This window comes from Patagioenas fasciata, chromosome 1, assembly GCF_037038585.1.
Source record: "Patagioenas fasciata isolate bPatFas1 chromosome 1, bPatFas1.hap1, whole genome shotgun sequence".
NCBI lineage: Eukaryota > Metazoa > Chordata > Aves > Columbiformes > Columbidae > Patagioenas > Patagioenas fasciata.
This window is the reverse complement of record NC_092520.1, coordinates 80806513-80827813: the sequence shown is the minus strand read 5'-3', so window position 1 is coordinate 80827813 and position 21301 is coordinate 80806513. Positions and strand designations below refer to the sequence as shown.

The window sequence follows — 21301 nt, the reverse complement described above, 5'->3', positions numbered from 1 at the left end:
GAACTAGAGAAGAAGCTCTTTAGTCTTTTCCTGTTTTAATTTTCCCTCTGTCCACCAGCTTTTCTCTCAACCTTTCAACCCAGATAATGCTCTAACCAGGGATGAATACATTCCTCTGCTGAAATTTGAACAGAAGGCTAATTCCTAATCAAAATAGGCACTAATTTCTTTCATAGCAAATTATCATAATTCATTGCAAATTTACTCTCCTTGAGCTATGCCAACACATTGTATGAATTTCAGCACTTGGAGCCAGCTTTTTATATACATCTAACCAAATAATATACTATTGGCTTTTTATTATTTCTTCTGCATATTTTAGTGAAAAAAAAAGCTTCAAAGACTTAGTAAATAAATATTACTACTGCTACTGTTACAATGAAAATAAATGTTTAAACTTTTCTTAGGTTCTTATACCAATAACTGATCGTTCCATTAGAAAAAAAAATCACCTGAAAATGCAGAGAAACTAAATAACATGACACATTGTTTATCTCTTTCTTGCTTAAAAACATCATCCACAGGGAATACAGACTTTTCAGGAAAAAGATACTGCAGAATACCAGTGGAGATCTTTATTCCTATACCCAGTGGGTATTATTTTACAAGCACTGCAAAGATGACATTTGATATTACAAAAAAAGACATACCCATCAGCTACCCTGGGAAGCTGGGCCTGCCACTTACTGTGCTTATCTATTTTACATAGCTTTTGTGGTCTTCTAGGTGTCATCACATGTATGCCTACACATATACTGTCTTCAAACACCTCTTCCCAGATACAATTGTGTTTTATAGTACCATCTGTTCAAAGGATTGATTTCATAGATTTATAATAATGCCATCAGGCAAATAGCTTTGCAAATTGCAAATATGGTTAAAATATACACAAAAGATACAAACATTAAACACAGCAATTATGGTGTGGGCTTTTTTTCTTTCAGTCTTGAAATGTGTATGTGTCTGAATACAATTGCTTTTTGCTGTTCCTGAGGTGTAGAGCATATCTGTATGCAAACAGGATTTGGAACCGTTTTGTTTGCTGGTTTCTCTTGCAAGATAGAAATCTCTAGTTCAATATAGCGTTTCTTGTGAAAACATTGATTATACTATAAATGAAATAATTGAAATTATAAAATATGTGAAATCTAATTACCTGCAACCAAAGTGTCTTCTCCAAGTAGTTTAGCATTGAGGCTGTTTTAGTTATGGGACTTTATTTTTTAGAAGAAAATAACCGCAAAAAGGGAAAAAAACATATATGCCAGAAGTTAGAAACATCTTGAAATAAGATACCTAAAACTGAACTTCTGCCCTCCTACATTTACAATATGTTAAAATAAAATATTTTCCACTAGGATGTTCATACAATGTTGTTGATTTGTTTGCTATTCAGTCCTGGTTTTGGAAAGCTCCGAAACAAAATATATAACATGTACAGCTACCTGAAAATCCGGGAAATGATGTTCATGGTAAAAGGAGAGGATGGTGGGATATTTCCTAAATCCAACCATGGGTGCCAAATGACAAAACATCAAGACTGTATTCCACTTGACAATAAGATGATCTTTAATGCTATAATTAAAAACAAGAGTTACTTTCATTAAATACCGAACCCCCATTGTGCCGATTATCCTCATAATGCTTTGCATAATGCTTGTGAATCTATAATGCTTAAAGATACAAGATAAAACACACTGTAAAGACAGTGAGGGACAAAACCCCACCAACTCTTAAAGCATTAACTGAGCTTTTTCTTTTGTTGTATTCTTTGTTTTCCATCAGGTGAGACTGAACAGCTGAACACTTAATGTTGCATGTGAATACATGTATGATCCTGTGATCAGTTGCGATGACTAGTGAAACCTGGATATCAAACAAGTTAATTCAATTGCTATGGGTAAGAATTAAGTTGCTATATATAGGGGGTATAATCAACTATTGAATCTGATACTCTTTCCTGGGCCAAGCACTGAGAGAAGGACTTAAACCAGCATGTGGTATTTTTTGATGTGGGCATCACTCGTTGTCAATAGCTGCAACATGGTCTCTGGAGTTAGCTGTAGTCATTCAGGCAGCAAGCTGCAGCTCCCTCCTGCTGTTTTTTCTGAACAAGAACCTCCTTGTGCAAGGTGGTGTGCAAGGACAGACTAAAAATGCAGTACCTCACATAGGCCTTACACTCTCAGACAAGTGATAAAAAGGATGCCAGAAAATCTCAGTGACAGCCCACTCCGTTGTGTCAGAATAGCAGCATCCAAGGTATGGCTAAGGTGTTCATCAGCATCAAGACACATATGAGTTTTGGGAGGCATCTAAAGAACCATGAGATAGCTTTCTGGAGATTTTAGGAAGAAGAAGGATCCACATGGCAGAAAACATAAAGGTGTTCAGTGAACTAAAAGGTACTGTCATAATCTGTCTAGAAATGAGATAAATTTTCAATACTAATGAAGTGATGCACTGGATAGCAACAGTTATGAGCTTTCTAGATAACTGATGGGAAAATCCTTGTTAGCTGTTCACCTATAATGAAGGTGAATATTTACTATCTAAGGAGAACAAAAGCTTTTCACAAAACAATTTTCCCATGCTACAGGCACAGAGAAATTTTACAGGAATCAGTGATTTATTGTGTTTTTCTGGTTTAGTAATATTTTTTTTCACCCCTGCCTGTATTTTAGGCTTCTTACTACAGCTTTTGGTGAAGAGACTGCAACGACTGCAACATTTTTTTTTTTTTTTTAAACTGAATCAAAATACTGTGTCAGATTCATACCTATGCAGTAGTTACATATCCAGCAGATCAAGCTTCCTTCATTGAGGAATTCCTTAATTCATGGTCTCATCATAATGGCTTTAATTTCTTCTTCTTACATGATGCAGGAATACAGCCAGGCATGAGGATTTGAGCCCAGGACACAAAGCAAGCAGCTGGTTCCTGGATGATTGAAAAATCCTCCTGGAATATTAGTGGCTTCAATAAGAGAAGCCTTTGGATGACGTGTGAATTTACAGTGGGTTTAAGCCTTTCTGTTTTGTGCTGTCAGGAGTGCTCATGCCAATAAACCTCTACGCTGGGATGTCACCAAAAATTTCCCTGCTTACCATCAAACTTATGCCAGCCAAGCTGCCATAAGAGACCCAGGGTATCATCTTTACAATGAGTAATTAAGAAGGTACCAGCAGATAGGGAGCTCTTTAGGAAAGAACAACAGTTTCACTAGTGTAACAATGCTTGAACGATCATAGAGACTGTCTCGTTCAGTATTTTGTACTGCATATTACACAGCCCCAAACAGTGAAGGGAGAGAGGTGACCATAACCAGAACTTGTTCAGAAAACAGTGAGGAGGAGAAGGAGTCTTAGGATAGTGCAAGAAGAAAAATATTGCAAAACTGAGCAAAAATAATATTTAGGTAATAAAAAGATCTCCAGTGGTGAGCTGGGAGTGACCACAGTAACAAATGTTATGGTAGCATTTATTGCTGTGGTACCCAGTGAGCTGCAGATTTTATTCCTATCACAAATGAGAGGTGGATGTGGATGGGGGAAAGCTCTAACCTGACTCACAGCTGTCATGTCTGTGACCATGGCTGCCAACATGCTGTCCCCTCTCAAGTCAGATAAGATGAGATCCCTTCCCTTGGCTCACTCTCCAGTTTCCACTGCTAGCAGGCCCATGGCCAGCTTGTGTTCCTGTAACTTGCAGGATAAATCTTCCCATCATCCCTACCATTGCCTTGTACTCTCCAGTAATTTCTTATTTTTAGACATATGTGCTTTTGCCTAATCTGCACTGCCTAAAGCACAAGCCCTTTGTGTTCTTTTTTTACTGCAATCAAAAGGAGCCTGAACCCAGAAGATGCCAAAAGACATCAGTTTCCCTTGCATGTGGTGTAAACTGAGTGTGCTCATCATCTTCAAAGATGCTTAACACACTTCTAAGATGAGACTCTGGGTACTTATTTATCCAAGCATGGTTCTCACAGGGCAAAAGGCTGCATTTCATTTTTATTGATGATTAATGCTATATTTCAAAATGAATTTTATCCAGCAACAGTGAATTTTGAGACTATAAGTAAGGCACTCTGTCCTAGAATCAAACTCACTATGTTAACTGTTTCAAACTCACCAGAATTTGAGGCAGCCTAAACCTGCCTCATCAACAGAATCTATTAAAAATTAAGGAAATAGTTGTGGATGCCTTTTTCTTTAAAATTAATCTCTGATTTAGTTATTTATTTGTAATAGCATCTTCCACCACACATTTTTCCCTCTGCTTCAGTGTTTTCTGGTTTGGTTTTGTTTTTTTTTTTTTTTTTTTAAATGAGAAAACACCAGCAATATTAACCCATGGCTATCAGCGTTTTGTGGCATATTACTGTTTAAGGTCATCTACAGGAAAATAAGATAATTTGATAATTTGCACACAGTAGCATAAGGGCTGGTACATGTTGACAGTGGGTACAGTCTGTATACATAGCTATGAGAGCAGAGGTGTTTGTATGTGTGTGTCTCTATACGTGTGCATGAAGTTGTCCATAAATACTAGCACCCTTACTTCATGTACATCATATTTTATGTGTGTGTTTTTACAAATGTCTCTGTGTATTTCTCATTGTGATGTGACAATAACAGCTTTAAAATAGCAGAACTGCAACTATCTGGTCCTAGAATATACCATGTGCTGGATTATCTATGTTGCAAGTACACAAATGCACTGTAGCAGCATACCAAAATATCTCCAGGAAAGAACCCCATTTTACTTCTCTGAGTACCTAAATAAAGTACAAAAAATTTAAAATACAATTCATGGAATATAGAAGAGAAGTGCCTATAAAGCGTGGCAGATCTCCAGGAAATGTGTATGTTTTTAGTACTGTCACCCATCACAATAATGAGTGCCAAAACTCCTTTGAAAATTCGCTGTCTCTGATTAGGCAGGTTTCAGAGTGCAGGTTGTTTCTGTATCTGATTCTGAAATATATTAATATGAATGTTATGCTAATTTGTCTGCTTTTGACCTAGAGCTTATCTCAAAGATTCAAGAGGATATTGCCTCATTAACTAACTCACTCACAAAGTAAAACTACCTTCACCTTCTCACTTCATTAGATGAAATTGTGACTTTCCCTCTTTTGGGGAAGAGTGAATAAACAAGAGTCCTTCAAGATACGTTGCTTACTTCAACCTCAAGTATAGTTATGTTGTGCATACTTAACAGAGGTATTCAAATTAGTATTCAGCTCTAATTCTCTCCAGTCTAACTGATAGTGTTTTGATGAGTTTTAGAGTTTCTGTTCTGTCTGGGAATTTTAGTGATGAGGTAAGGCAGACAGACAGCAGCTTGGTTTTCATAAGCTTAGTTGACCTTGCAGGACACAGAAGCATGAAGTGTTTGTTGTGAAACCGCATAAATGCTCCTAATAAGCAAAGAGTATGCATAAAGCAAGAGAAAAACACAGACACCCTTATAAATATCCCATACCGACCAGAAATTCACATTATTACATTTCTGCAGGACAAAATCATCCCACTCAATATGTACGATATCACATTTATTTTTCATGTTGTAAGTTTGATTTCTGCATTTTCTTAACATTGCAGAGAGGGCATCCCCTCCCTTCCCTCAAATCAATAGGATAATTTAGCTGGATTGTGTTAAAATTCTCTGTCCTACTTGCCCCTACCTGTAGCTTGGGACGTGTTCACTGCAGAGGTCTGAAAAGTGGAATTTGTACCCATACTCTGATCTAAATTTGTAGAAAATTAAGATGTGTTGAATCCAATGAGTCTAGCTTCAACCTTGCAATTTTTTTATTAAAAACCTAAAATAAATACTAGAGGAATATAAAATATTTTACATATTATCATTATCTTTTTAACTTTTCTTGGAGTCTTACATTTGGATGCAAATTTAATTAAAAAAACCCAATGCATCAGGTTCTTTCAGTGTTTTTCCACTACCATTAAAAATAAAGTGTGCAAGTGACGTTGTAAAAGACTTCCTTATCTTTTTTGACCCCACTGTAGGTCTGTTCAAATACTGCGCAACCAGACTGGTTCCTTTTCTTGACTTCCAGCCTATCCAATATCCACAGTGATCCCCCAGTCTTTCTCAAGGCAACTCTTTCCAGCACTGGGGATGCACACTTATTTTGATTAACTTCTTGCAACAGTCACAGAAATCCAGGAACTCTAAGTGCAGCCCTGGTCCCTAAACTCTGTAATGATTGCTTATATCATCTGATTTAGCCCAGTGAATAGCCCAAAGAAGATTACAATGATTCCTTCTGCCTAGCTGAGATATACTGCTTTGCTGAAGTATGTCCCTTACCTCTTCCACTGATCTGTAAAATGAAGGCTAATAGCCCTTTTAACTGTTACCCTACCTAGCATAACTGCAAAGTCTGTACTTCTTCATATGTTTCAAGTGGTTTGATGTGCCTTTTTTTTTTTCTTTTCCCCTTTTAATCTGAGTAAAACACCTTCATTCAATCTTCTGAAGATAACATTGCATCTGTGCTCCAATCCCAGCAAATATGGCTTTACTTGTTTTCCTTCTTATTGCAGTGCAGCTAACACGAGTAGTTTGGGTAGAAATTTCTCATACAGTCCTATGCTTGTCTTCAGCCAGGGGATGTTCTCAAGTTACAGAAATGTCCTACTGCTACCCAGGGAGCAGTAGGACGCTCCTGCTAGCCAACTCATCCATCTGTGGAGAGGTTGTTCAGGAAAGGTTCAGGAGCAAACCTCTGTGGAAGAGTTTAAACTCATTTGGAAACATCCATGTATTTGTTTGAACCAGTGGATCGAATACTTGCTACTCCCAGTCCTGCATTACTCAAACATCCTGGGGATGCTGGATTAGAAATGTGCCTCATCCCCAGCAGTAACACAAATTTCTCGTCAATATTTTAAAGATTGCATTTTTCCTGAGATTACTCATGAATAATTCAGTCACTGGGAGATCTGTGTAGGTGCTCCTGAGAGAAAGCGTGTTACCCTGCTTTACCCTGAGGGCAAATGCAGACCTACGTAAAGCTACTGTATAGAAAGACTAATATTTTCTAATTCTGTAAAACCTGGCCTTTATTCTATGGAGAGGTCTTAATAGCATAGCAAAGTAAATGGTTGAAGGTCAGTGTATGAATGATAAATATCATGCCATATAGATAGCAGCAGAACCCCCTGATAGAACTGGAGCAGTGCTTATCTATGCACGCTACAATGTTGTTGTTTATATTTGGGATAAAAACTAAATTACTTGTATATCCTCTTGGCTATCCCTTAGTTCATATGCTCACATATTTCCCATGGATTTTATGGCACAGAACAACAACACTCAGAGATAAGAGTATATAAATCTTATTTGAGCCACTGGAGAAACTATTTGCATACATTTTTTCTTTTTTTTTTTTTACTTTTTATTGTTACTGTATGTTAAGGTAATGTAAAGCAGAAATGCAGATAGTTTTACATATTAATAATAGAATTAAGAAAAACAGCCAACCAACAAACAAAACTGAAACAAAACACAATAAGTAGGCAACATAAAAGCAAAGGCTTAGTCCTGGCTTGGCAGCAGTCAGATAGTGTTTCTGTCTCTGATATTATGGTGGAATCTGCCAGTGCAGCCAGGGGTAATATTTGCTAAGAAGTCAGTCAGCTGTCAGATTTAGCTTCTTAAAACTACTGTATGTGCTCCTGATAATGATGGCACAAATCCGATTCTCTTTTTCATTATTTACAGTACACAACAACTTGTACTGTTTTGAATTATCTATCCACCATATAATATTTGTGTTAGCATATTCTGGTATCCAGATTTTAGAATGATACCTCAGTTAATGGATGCTAATTTCAGAAGACTGGGGAGTGGAGAGGGTGGGCAAAGGTGGTGATTGATGCAGGGAATCACTTGTGTTTCTCTTAGCAAAGTCACAATGCCTGGTACTTGTTATCCTCCTATTTCATCTTGGTGCTTTGCAATATGTTCTAAGGAGCAGACATTGTTTACTATAGGAACTTGAATGTCTTTATTGACAAATAGCAGGAGACAGACCCTCAGGAAGAGTGGCTTCATTAGCATGCAGCTTCTACTATTTTTCAAGAATATGTTTTAGTCTTTACACTTTTTTTTTTGGAACACTAAAATGTTGATAGTAAATGACAGTGGGAATAAGTGCAGCTGGCAGGATAAAACTGATGGTTTAAAAAGCCTCAATCTGTTTTCTTGATCTGTTTTCACCATGTGTGATATAGTCCTAAAAGCTATACATTTTAAAAGATGGATGCAGTACTTATAGTAGTGATTTTAGATTTCCTTTTGCCAAACAACGGCAAAGAATTTTATATCACACAGTTTACAAGCAAGGTATCACAAAGTTCTTTTCCAAAGAACTGCTACTGGTTGAGGACAGAAGCAGCGTGAACGTGACTGCATTGGTAACTGCTTCATTTTAAATCCTCAGCTTCATTTTTAGAGCCACGTTTTGTGTAGACTTTTTATGAGCGCAAGATGTCAGAGGAGAAATAGGATGTAAAGAGTGCCAGAAGAGGTGTTCCCTCACTTTTGCAGACAGTTACAGCCCTCATACTCAGTAGGGAGCTGGAGCTGCTTCCACATTTTTCCCTGGGATGAGTCCCACTGGCCGAGGACAGTAGGGGCAGTGTAGGGGTGCTCTGTGCAGCACCCCCATGGCACACTATGCTTTCCTCAGGCAGAATTCATGCCCTCCAGCAGGGTGTTGGAGAGGTTATAGCAGTGGGACTGGGCCCATAAGCTATGGCTGATTCTGTAATACTGCATTCATGTATCTGATGCATAGATGAGGTACTTAGGGACCTGGTTTAGTGTTGGTGTTAGGTTAATGGTTGGACTTGGTGATCTTGAGGGTCTCTTCCAAACAAAATTCTATGATTTATTTCCCCCCTCACTCTGTATCACTGAGGACTCCCTGACCCCTCTCTTCCCTGTCAAGGAGTGTTGATGAAGAAGTTACTGTTATGGTCTTTTCTGATTGGGTAAAATTACACTGAGAAGTGATAAAATCTGTTTTGCATCAGGAGCTAATAATCCCTCATTAATGGGACCTGTAGACTACTACCTGTGAGCAGCTTCTTGAATACCTTCCAGACCAGTTCCTGTCCCTATCTCTGACAGCTAAATGAAAACAAAGCACTCCTTGCAGCCTCTTCCAATGGATTTGCATCAAATGCGGGAAGTTATCACCCCAGCACACAGAGACTACTCACCTTGTCTCTTTATTAATTCCCAGCCTAGTTTACTTCTTCCTAAGGCCTTCTTAGGAGCCTCTCACTCCTTCTTTTCCGCATGTCCGCAGAACTGCTTACCACCTTCTCTTCAGTCAGTTTATTACAACTCTCTGAATCCATAAATATAAATACACTACAATAATAGCCATTTATGTTAAAATATACATCCAATCCCGGCATTAATCTAAGATCCAAGCAAGACAATGAGATCAAGAAGGGGTAAAATTAAGGTAGTTTTGGAAAACTGTTCCGTATTTATTCCTAAAAAAATATGTATGATATGTGTTTTTGCCTTTCTACACATAATGGAAAGGTTTCCAGAGTACACCATCATATAGTGACTTTGTCCTTAGTTTGAAAGCGGAAAAATACTTACAAGACTGCTGATTCAAACTCAAATTTTATCAGTATCAAGAAAAATGAGAAGTGATTGAAATGAAACAGATGTGCAGCTAGATAGTGCAGTAAAAGATAGGCTACAGCTTTTTTAGAGGAAAGGAGTATTTGCTACTATATTCTATTTTATGAATTTGAAATGAAGACAGGGGGTACTTTCAAGGGTGATCTTTTCACACTGGAGATACACCACTGGATTAGTAATCTAAGGACAACAACTTTCTCACAGTTCGTTTTTTTTTTTTTTTTTTGTTTGTTTTTTTTTTTTTGTTTTGTTTTGTTTTGTTTTGTTTGTTTGTTTGGTTTGGTTTGTTTTTTGTTTTTTTTGTGTTTTTGTTGTTTTTTGTTTGTTTGTTTGTTTGTTTTTGGTTTTGGTTTTGTTTTGGGGTTTTTTTTTAGATTTACTAACCTAAGGTTTAACAGTAAATGCTGAAAAATTGAAAAAAATAAATGAAAACTGTCTCATGCAGACCTTTGAAAGTGCCTGATCAAAAGAATTGCCTAGTTTTATATGAAATAAGGACAATGGTTTTCTTGCAGTTGTGCATTCAGGCTACTCAAAGCTATTATTATAAAGCCAGACCTGAAACGTGGTCTGTGAGTTAAGTAATATTCCCACTTTTCTTAGAGAGGAATATAAAACATGATGCATAGCTTCAATTGCATAAAACAATATATTAATTTACATTATTAGGAAAATAAACATAACAGAATTTTCTTTTGGTATCAGGAAGATGATAGTCAAAAAAATAGGATCCTATTTACTTCTTTTATAGGTTGTAGTTTATGAAATGTAGCTATATACAAAGGTTACATTGTCAGGGGTCTGACACACTGCTTGTCATAGTTAATGAAAGACTGATCACTGAGGTTAGGATCACCAATTAAATCTGTAAGAATCATGCCATTATTGCTAATATTGAAGTTGGCAATTTCGAAAAGCAAATAAGTTGTCATTTCAGTATTATTGATTAAAATTATAGTAAACTCTATAACAAGCCCTGTAGATACACCTACAGTCAAAAAATGAAAGCTGCTTGGCATGTAGCTCTAGTATGGAATTAAATATATGATATTAAAATCTCTGATTATTTTTAGTTATCTTTTCCTTTTAGTCTCTGTTTTTAAATCCTGATGGCAGTCGATGAGTTATGAGAACATGTTAGCTCAGGTATAAATTTACAGTTACGTGGGTAGGAATAGTTACAGTGATAGTTCTCTCACTGATATTTTATCACTCTGATATATTGAAGTTGGGACATAGTCATACTTGTAACTTGTAACAGTAAGATGTATCAGCTACATTAATATATTTGCCTTAAGATACTTCTATTGATGTTATATCAGTATAATATAATGACAGAGATAGTGTTTGTGTCTAAATTTTGAGTTTTCTAGAGGACAGTGATTCTGTGTGATAATGAGGCTTCCTGAGCTTTGAAATGTTTTTTGTAATTTTGCATGGAATTGAACATTTTGACCATTTGTGAGAAATACAAAATTATGCTGAAATGTGCCTCTCTTTATGTGAAGTAAAACAAGTTTCTCAACATAGGTTATACACTTCCATGTGGACACACTTCCTCTTTCTTTGATAAAGAAAAACATAATTACCGTATTAAATTAAATCTGTTTCAGAACAACAACGATGACTGATAATTCATTCTGACTGCTTTCCAACCTATTTTTTTCCTGTTTATCTGATAATGGCTAAATATGTTCCTCTACTTGCTGTTCTGCTTGAATTCAGCCTACTACTTGTCCAGCAATTTGGACTTCCTGGATTCTTGTTTCATAGTCTCTGATTTTAAAAAAAAAAAAAAAAAAAATCAACCAAACATGTAATGAAGCCCTTTACTGCAGACTGTACACTTTCTGTATGTGTATACAAATGTATACAGTTTCTGTATGTGTATACATTTGTGTAAGGTAGGCACAAATGGTATTTTCAAAATTTTTAGGTTCTCATGGAGCAGGTAGTGACATGATAGCATTTTGCTTGTCAGCACAGGACAAACTGATATAATATAAATGTGTTTATTTAGAAGTTACTGATTTGTGATGTTCCATCTGCTAATAATGCATTTGTTTACAGCAAGTTTTTCCATTCATCTTTAACCTATTAGTGGGTTTTGAGAATTTTTGGCATGTGGGCAGTTAATTCAGAGGTCTCATGGTAACAGCTGGAACACTGAAGTGTCTGTGCAGCCTAAAGACAATTTCCAGACATTTCATTTCTTTCTCATATACTGAAGTGGAAAAAATAAGTCTTTGTGGCCAGTCATGAGAATGTCTTTGACATAAACCACTTTCTGAGTACTCAAGGACATAATAATATGGATAATGATAAATATCAAGTGTTCTTCAAGGGCTGGCACCCTGCCTCATCAACACATCTGCCAAGATCAGACTTCTTAATATTAAGAGAAAATAGCCTGTTTGTAGAGTACAGAGATCTCAGGCTTTCTGCAAGCAAATCTTACCATTCTGAGATGAACAAACAAAAACAAATAGAGAACATTACAAACGCAGAACTATTGTCCTCCTGGTTGTGCATAAGTTACATCTCAGATGCTCATGGGGAATGACATTTGATGTAGCTGCTCAAATCAGTGCAAATGGGAGAAGGCCCTTTGTGTATGGATACAACTTTTTGCTCTGTCCCTAGGATATGAATTCCACATCTTTTCTTTCACCTTTTGAGTAAAAGGAATTCCAAAACTCTTCTACATTCATTCATCAATGCAGATCAGATGACTCTGCTATCTCAAAGTCTGTCTTTTAAAAATGAAAATCCATAGTTTATTAATTGTAGTTTAAATTGAATTCAGTCATGATCACCCCATTCAATGTTACTTGCTGCAATCAGTTCTTCTTTTCTGGCCTTGTTGCTTACCAAAACCTCATCTAAAAATAGCATAAAATCATCACTTGCTGACTCAGTAGGTATTTGGTGAATAAATCTGTTTACTATTATATCCTTAAATAGCTACGCTTTGTAGTTGCATTTAGCATTTATTTTTTTCAGTTTATATTAATTGTCTTAATTCTTTTACTTTCACATTTTACTTTCTAGTGCATATAACCTCTATTATTTATGTTATAATTAAGATTTTTAGAATTGAATTTTGCATTTTTATTGAAAATTATGTGTTAAAACCAAGGATTGATTGCTGATGCTTATCGGTGATGAAACAGATATCCTAAAATCTCAGAAACAGACAAACATAGTGAAAAAACCAGTGTTTACTGCCCTTAAACAATTAAAACTAAATCCTATAAAGCTTGATTATAGTCCTGTTTCTTCTGTTTTATACCAGTATTTCATTTTGTTGCTTCATTTACACTGCCCATTAGTTTACAAACAGTTCAGATGTTTCTCACTGTCCATATCAATTTTTCTGTTCCAGCTCATTGGTACTCCTTTTTTCATTTCTGAATCTTTAGTTACCTGTTATTTTTCTTTTGGATACTAAAGACAGATGGAGATTTGCCTGAAATTTTTAATTACCTTCTTCCTTGACCACTTTGTTTCTTTTTGTTATTTTTTGTTATTTAAACCTCATTAAATGATATTTATTTGGATAATTTATTTTTTATTTGTTACTTGGCATTTGTGCATAGGTGCATTTGTTGGCATTTCAGATGGAGACCTGAACTCTTGGGATATGGGTTTTTTAATGAACAGCCTGTATGAATATACGGTAAGTACATGCTAAAAATAAATCACTTGAATGCATTTCAAACTCAGTCTTATTATTATTATTATTTCCTCCAGGAGCCTTCCCCCCCTTTTTTTTTTCCTAGTCAGGCTGACTTTACACTCACTCCGTCACTCAGAGTACCTACTATTAAATTATTGCATTTTCTTCCTAAACTGTTAAGGCTAGAGCTCCATTTGGTGTTTGAATCAATGGTCTTGGGAATTAAGAAGATTTAAAAGAAGATTTTCTTATATTCAGTCCTGACCACCACGGAGGCAAACTAAGTGATACACACTTTCTGTAACGTAAGACCTCAGAGAAGAATGCACAGGTAACTAGTACAAAGAAAAATAATTTAAAGTTCAAATAGTTCAAATGATCATGCTTTAATGCACCAGTTCTCCACAAAATCCTTGCCTTGCCTTGCCTCTCCTCTCCATTCTTCCTTTGTTTTGCTTTTTCTCTTTTCTTGCTTTTTGTATTTACACTGAAGACCAGCCTCAAACTCAAATGCAACACTGAAGACTGCTTAGGTCTAGTAGTTCAACACATGTTGGTATATTTTGTTGTGCAGAAAACACAGAAATAAATTAGCTGTGAATTTCTTTTTTACTTTTTTTTTTTTTTAATGAATGGGTAAAACTATGATAGAACTAATGGATACCCTGTTTTTAAGACTGTATGGAAAAGTACATGGCACAAGATATATTTTGCCTATGGCCCCAAATACTAAAAAAAAAAAAAACAAAACCTTAAAATACACATTATTTTTAAAAACCATGCCTTTGGGATTCTCTTTATATGACTGTTACCTACTATGCTCTTTTGTTTCAATGTGGGGACTGCAAAGACTTTTTTTAAAGAATTTGAATGTAAATTTAAGATATTTATTCATATTTATCTTATTGTGGCCTGAGTTATGATTTCCGAATATTTAATGTTTTCAGTCTTGGAGTAGTCAGAGGTACAAACATATATATGATATTGGAAGTATGAGGAAAAATAAACCAAAACATTGTGGAAAGCATGCAGAGCGTGAACTATTGTTGTTAAGAAAACAGTTCACGTGATTCTGTTTTCTGATCTTTACCTTTTCCAAGAGGTTAGATAGTTTTCTACACTAAGCATTGTTAGAGCAGTAGTATCCCAAGGCAGTTGGTTCAAGATGAGACATCATAAAATCTGGAAGATATAAAGAGAAAAATGACTGTGGAATTTAAATCACAAAGGTTTGTTGGTAGTGGTAGCTGAACTTGTTCAAAGTAATGTAGTCAGATGTAATATCTGAGCAGTATGTCCAGACAGAACATTCAAACAACAAGACTGAATATTTACTTTGTGCTCTGTGTTAAGGATAAATGGGTTCTCTGCTGTCAGCTTGTCTTGTGTTGTTGTGAACTCAAATCAGTGCCCAGTATTCCCAACATGCCTAAATACAGAAGAATTTTCAAACGCACACATTTTGTTCTTTACTTTTCTGTTTCTATTTATTAGCTCATTAATTTGGGACAGAAGACAATGCAAAAAAGATATAAACCAGCATCATGGCATGAAGTTTCCAAATATTCAAACAAAAAAGAGTTTTATACCTGCATAAAATAATTTTTCTCTTCCTATTGAATGTAAAAAACTGTACATCCAAGCACATATATACACATCTGAAGCCCTGTAAATCCATTGTGTAAACACACAGTATCTAGGGATTATTAATATAAATGAATACATATGTTATTGCTATAAATACTTACACATGCAAAAATGAATCCATAACCTACAGATACTCATTTTATGCTTAATAATCCATAAGGTTGTTTTGCAGTGTACCAAGGCTGATTTTGAGAACTCCTCCATTAATGCAGTGCTACTGTGCAAAACCCATAGAAACTGGGAAGTTAAAATTACAGAACAGTAATGAGACATATAACCTAATAAAAATTACCAACATCCATAAGATCCATAAACACATTTCTGTCTTGGAACTCCTCATTCAATGTTATGTATGCGCATGTTTTTACCGTAGTAAGCAAAGCTCATGTGACTTCATTCTATAATGTTCATATGTCCATAAACATAAATATATCAAAAAAATCTAACTATGTAAAATCTTTTATCCTCTGATCTCCTCCTATGACAAAATGACCTACTTAGTGGACAAGGGAAAGGCTGTGGTTGTTGTGTACTTAGACTTCAGTAAAGCTTTTGACACCGTATCCCACAACATTCTCCTGGAGAAGCTGGCAGCTCGTGGCCTGGATGGGTATACTCCGCGATGGATAAAGAACTGTCTAGAGGGTTGAGCCCAAAGATTTGTGGGGAACAGAGTCAAATCCAGTTGGTGGCCAGTCAGGAGTGTTGTTCCCCCGGGCTCAGTATTGGGGACAGTTCTGTTTAATCTCTTTATCAGTGATCTGGATGATGGGATTGAGTGAACCCTTAGTAAGTTTGCAGATAGCACCAAGTTTGGTGGGAGTTTTGATCTGCTGGAGGGTAGGAAAGCTGTACAGAGGGATCTGGACCAGCTGGATCATTAGCCTGAGGCCGACTGCATGAGGTTTAACAAGGCCAAGTGTTGGGTCCTGCATTTGGGTCACAACAACCCCAGGCAGCACTACAGGCTCGAGGAAGAGCGGCTGGAAAGCTGCCTGGTGGAAAAGGACCTGGGGATGCTGATTGTCAGCTGGCTAAACATGAGACAGCAGTGTGCCCAGGTGGCCAAAAAGGCCAACAGCATCCTGGCTTGTATCAGGAATAGTGTGGCCAGAAGAACTAGAGAGATGATCATGCCACTGTATTCGGTGCTGGTGAGAACCCACCTTGAATCCTGTGTTCAGTTTGTGTCCCTCACTACAAGAAAGACATTGAGGTGCTGGAAAGAGTTGAGAGGAGGGCAATGAAGCCAGTGGAGAGTCTGGAGCACAAGTCTGAAGAGAAGCGGCTGAGAGATCTGGGGCTATTTAGTCTGGAGAAAAGGAGACTGAAAGGAGACCTTATTGCTGTCTACAATTACCTGAAAGAAGGTCATAGCATGGAGGGTTGTCAGTCTCTTCTCCCAAGTAATAAGTTGTGCTGGTTTGACTGAAAGCAAGTTAATATTCTTCAGCAGTTAAAGACCTTTCTTTTTAATAGCTAGCATGGTCACTGTTTGCGTTTAGTTTAAGAACAAGAAGATAACCTGGAACAGAGTTACTGTTTTCAATTGTTGTCTGGGAGCCAAGGACTTTTCTGAGCACTCTGCCCACAGATATAAGGCAGCTGGGAAGGGGTGCATAGATGACGCAGAGCTTGACTGACATCCAGACTGATCAATAAAAATATTCCATGCCATTGGCATGATGCTTCATATGTAAGGAGAGTCAGGAGCTTCTGGTTATGTTGTAGTAGGGACGGACAGGGATGGAGACCTGTTCTGGTTCTGCTCTACTGTGGTGATGTTCTGTTTGTGAGTTTCTTTAGTTTGGCTTTTTCCATCCTGCCATTTTGCATGAAGCCTCTGGGTCTTTCTGCCTATTTCTCTCTTCTCTCTCTGGGATCAGGTGTTCAGGACCAGGCTGCTCCTTCTTGGTGCTGGCGGCTCGGTGCAGACCGAGTTTGTGAGGAGCTGCATCTGTTATTTTTTTATTATATTTCCATTTTATAAATATTCTTATTAGTAGTGTATTAGTGTTATTTTGTTATTTTATTAAACTGTGTTTATCTCAATCCATGAGATAAATCCCTTTCAATTCTCTCCCATGCTTGGGGGCGGGTGGGAGGGGACCAAGTGAGCAGCTATCATGGTTATATTGCTAGATCGGGTTAAACCATGACACAAGTGGTAGTACAAGAGGAAACAGCCTCACGTTGCTCCAGGGGAAGTTTTAGATTGGATATTAGGAAAAAAGTTCTTCACTGAAAGGGTTTTCAGACATTGGAACAGGCTGCCCAGGGAAGTGGTAGAGTCACCATCCCTGAAAGTGTTTAAGAGATATATACGTGAGGCTCTTAGGGACATGGTTTAGAGATGGACTTGGCAGTGTTAGGTTAATGGTTGGACTCGATGATCTTAAGGTTCTTTTCCAGCATAAAAGATTGTATTATTCTATGATTTTCACTGTTCACTGATATAGGCCCAACTTTACCGTAGCTTTTCATTTTGAGAAGTGATATCCTACTCCTGACTCTAGCGAAGCAAACCCAGGATCTTCCATCTGCTAACATGAATGAAAAGGAAAAAAAGTGACCCACATAGTTATAGATTAATTTTCAGAATTGTTACTGTATAAACCTGTTAGTTTCCTTCATCTTAAGTTCTGGAGTATCTTTCCAAAAGATTTTTGTGAACCATATGTTCTCATAAAGAATCCAATGCCAACTCAACTACTGTATCAGACACCAGAAAATCTACACTGGAAGTGTGAATGCCCCACTGAAAAGCAAAAGCTGGCAGATTGGGAAAATTCAAAAATAAAACATAAAGACACAAGAAGCCGAGTTTTTTAAGTTTTACTACCCACAAAACTACTTATTTTTCTTGTTTGCAGATTCAAAGATGTATGACTGAGCTGTCAGAGCAGCATGGAGGAGACATAATGAACCATGAGTTGTGCTGTCTGATTTACTCAAGTATCTGAACTCTCCAGTGCTTCCAAGCAACCAGAGCTTCCAAACAAAACAAGTTGCCTTTGTTCTTTTGTTTTTGACTTGACTAAAAAAATGTGAGGTGACTTTCAGTTGTACTGAACACAATAAAATAAGGGACAGTGCACCTTTCTGTTTTAAAGCTTTAAAATATACTTACGGCATTCATCTAAACACATTAATATTTTAGGTCATGTTATACTGAATGTGGAGCTATGTCTTCTACTTCCCTCTTGAAACAGATTGGTTTGGTCCCCATTTCTTAAAATGTAACTAGCTGGAAGGGTGCAGATATGTGTAGAAGAAGAAAAACCTGTATAACTGTGGTTGTGTTAGGGCAGCCAATGTTGCTTTTGAATCTTCTTAGCTTGCCTTTTAGAAAAAGAGCTATGCCACTCCCAAACCCTTGAATCATTCTGTACAGAACTATTTCAACAGGTTTTTTTTACATTCTTTCAAAAAATAGGCTAAATACTGAATGTTTATATACACTTTTTATTTCTACCTTATTTATTGACTCCATAGCTTCCAGTGGCATGGAGGAGAGTGTGTGTAGATTTCATGTTTCTGTTGTCAGTTCACAGACTATATCTGGCTCTTACAAGTAACTGTTGGTCCATGGACGATAGGCAGAAGAATATCACGTGACGTTGCCCAGGGAAGTTTTTTGTAGTGATGAAGGATAATGAATAACACTCAGAAACCTGCTAACAGCAACACATTTTAATAAGTTTGCATTTCCTTTAGCGTATTACTTATACATAGACAGCCTCCAGTAGTTTCACTTAATGATACTTCCTCAAAGTATTTTCCCAGTTTGTGGTTGAGACTTCCACAATGCATGACATTTTTTTATAAATTTAATAACACTCAGTAGATATATTTTATATTAATTAACTCAGTTGTCCTTTGAATTCAACTGAACTTTAAGCACTCAGCATATTGGAACAAAATGCTCTGACATCTTACTCTACCTTGTATGAACAGCTTCCTCCTTTTCACTGTTTTAAACCTGTTAGCTCTTAAGTTCATTTGATGTCCCCCCATTCAGTTCACGGAGCACTTGTTCCTACTGACCTTTTAAAATAACATTCCTTCTAGTTTGTAACATGTAACTCTGTTCATGCTAATATACTCTATTTTTCTTTCTCTCTCAACCTCCATGTTATTTACCCTGCTCTGAGCAAGGTTATAAGATAAAAAAAAAAAAATTGATTGGCTTGTAAACTCTTTTGTTGCTATATTTTTGATCAGTAGTTCACTTTTTCTACTTCAAAGTAAACCAGTATGTTATTCTGCACTGGTGTTATATACATGCTTACATATAAATACAGATGTAAAAACACGTTTCTGTATGGACTCTGTCCACAACAAGCTAAATAAGCTCTGTCTCCATTAGCTTTTTGGGGTTGTAACAGCAATGTGGTTTTAAAGCAAACACACTGATTGTCTCCCTATACTGTCTTGTTGGTTTGGTTTTCAGAAACTTTACATACCATTTTATGAGAATTTACTCAAGTTCCTTGGCAATTATGTACTTTTGAGCAATATATATATGTATTTTAACTGCTCATTTGAAATGATAATGTTTTTTTACGTACCGTCTCGTATAGCTGGTGACACAATAAATTTGTGGCAAGAGTTTTCCATTGTCTGTTTTGTTTCAAATGTTATTTCTCTTGGTCTTAGAACCTTGTGAATTCACTGCTTTGATGACTAACAGGTAGGTGTGCAGAAAAAAAAATATTTTTTATAAAAAAAATTATTACAGAAAGCTAAAGGCATGGAATATAATGTTATAGGTGAAAAAATATTCAGCAAGATCTCACTGGAATAAATAGAAATTTCAGAGAGATGATACAATTTTTATTTATTCCCTTTTCTATATCTTTTTATTAGTCCTGGAAGTGTAAGTGGCTATCCACATCAAAAAGTAAAGTACAAATAGAGATAGGTGCACTGAAGGAAAGGACATATGCAGACAAGTTAGTCCTTAGCTATAAAAGCAACATTCTTAGCTATAAAGCAACTGGTCATTTCACTAGTCACACCTTGTTTAAAAATATTTTACCAGTGAACAGTGTTATGGGTCACTGAGGCATTTCTGCTAATGATCTTTGCCATGATAATGCACAAGTGCCTAACCTATTTATTATTAAAACTATGGGCTGTCACTGAAACATTTCAGCCATCACTGAAACGTCTGTAAAAGGTGTTTTGTCTGTAGTGACCATTTTAAAGTGGTCACATTCATCCCAGCTGAACTTTGTGTGACTTTTGGTTGTAATGCTTGTTTGTCTGGCAAAGGAATTCTATCTGCTCCTTTGGAAGTTGTTTAAATGTCTTCTGCTGTTTTGTAGATCATCCTCATTTGCAAATGTGTTCAAGATACAATGTAAGTTCAAGGACTGTTCATTCATTAACCTGATTCTAGGGAGCTGGGAGATAAATTCACATGGATTCTTCTAGAACTGATTACAGAGTTCTGCTGATACTTTTGTATGCAATAATTTTGAGGCCAAATACAGGAAACGAAAATGTTTGCTATATTATATATGTAGTTTAAAAAAATAACATAATTGACAACACCCCAACTTTTGAGGCTTTTGGAACAAAGTTAAATTTCCTATAGTTTCCAGGGTGGAGAATCATCTTCTCCATATGTTGCACTGATATACAGGGTGTTTCAATAAGGTTCCATTCATGAAATATACTACTTTGAAATTGGGTCCACCTTTTTGAAGCACCCTGTATGATACACAGTTCTCACGATAGGAAAGAAGCAGAAAAATATTACTGCTTTGTCTTTTTAAACCTTCTCTTGTCAGTAGCATTTGGCAATTTTGACACCTGTACAAATCATTTTTTCTTCAGTGCTTAACACTTAATCTCTCTAATGTGTTCAGCTATCCTGTTTATCTGTAAGCACAACATAAAGCTATTGTAAATTACAGTGTTCATATAGAACATAAATAATAACATTATCTTTCATTAAATGTAAGGACAACACAAAGCAACAATAGTTGCAGATACATGTTCTTTCAACATGCACTTTGTTGGGACTTTATTAAAAGCAGTTGAATATTAAAAGGAAAATAACAGGAACTTTTAGAAAGAGTTTTAACAAAATCCTCAAAAAACATGAAACAACAAACAATGAAAATGAAATCCAGTAAGTGAGCATTGAACTTATGGATGAATTAATTATTCTAAGGTGAAAGGCCAAATACATTAAGTAAGAACTATGCTACGCAGGAACATTAAATAACAAAGCGAGGCTTAGACATCTGACAGTTTAAAGT

At 36.4% G+C, this 21301-nt stretch overlaps 1 long non-coding RNA gene across 2 annotated transcripts in view; it reads left to right on the top strand.

Annotated features, from left to right (window-relative positions):
• The window catches only part of LOC139827005 (uncharacterized), a 42770-nt gene extending 23164 nt beyond the window's left edge, over window positions 1–19606 (top strand). Inside the window, exons 3-6 of one of the 2 annotated variants that reach the window (XR_011737181.1) lie at window positions 1786–1900; window positions 13324–13382; window positions 13564–13713; window positions 17903–19606. This is a non-coding gene — a long non-coding RNA (uncharacterized lncRNA). Of the gene's footprint in view, window positions 1–1785; window positions 1901–13302; window positions 13383–13563; window positions 13714–17902 lie in introns of both variants that reach the window. The other variant, XR_011737180.1, reaches the window with a different exon arrangement.
• Window positions 19607–21301: the final 1695 nt, after the last annotated feature.